The sequence below is a fragment of the Vipera ursinii genome (genome assembly GCF_947247035.1).
Source record: "Vipera ursinii genome assembly, chromosome: 4".
NCBI classification, from domain to species: Eukaryota; Metazoa; Chordata; class Lepidosauria; order Squamata; family Viperidae; genus Vipera; species Vipera ursinii.
The window spans coordinates 15,538,634-15,539,094 of record NC_139514.1 but is presented as its reverse complement, the minus strand read 5'-3'; positions in this window follow the sequence as shown (position 1 = coordinate 15,539,094).

Sequence of the window (461 nt, the reverse complement as noted above, 5' to 3'; positions counted from 1 at the left end):
AAGATGTAAGTATGAAGTGGAATCATATTTCTTTATGCCAAACATGGGTTTAATAGATTTGTTGTTGATTTTTGAATTGTCCCTGTGTTGCAGAAATGAGATAGACATGTTTCCACATAATTTCAGTTTAAAAATATGTTCAAAGAATTGAGCTAGCTATATATTAATACCTTGAGTTTTTAAAATGTTATCACTATTGTACTATCGTCACTATTGTAGTTAAAGCTGGAGCAGTCAAAATGGGAAAATTATTAAATTGGTGAGTTTTATAGATAAGTTTCATTTTCTACAATGCATGTTTTGAAAATGTAGTAGAAATTTATTAGCGCTTAATGAAAACCATAAAGTTAGGAGATGAACTCATACATAATTTTAATCAGTAGCAAAATAATTTCTTTTCCTTTTAATTAAAATTTACAATAAATTTACAAACATTGCCACTCATTTAAAATTGAGGTATT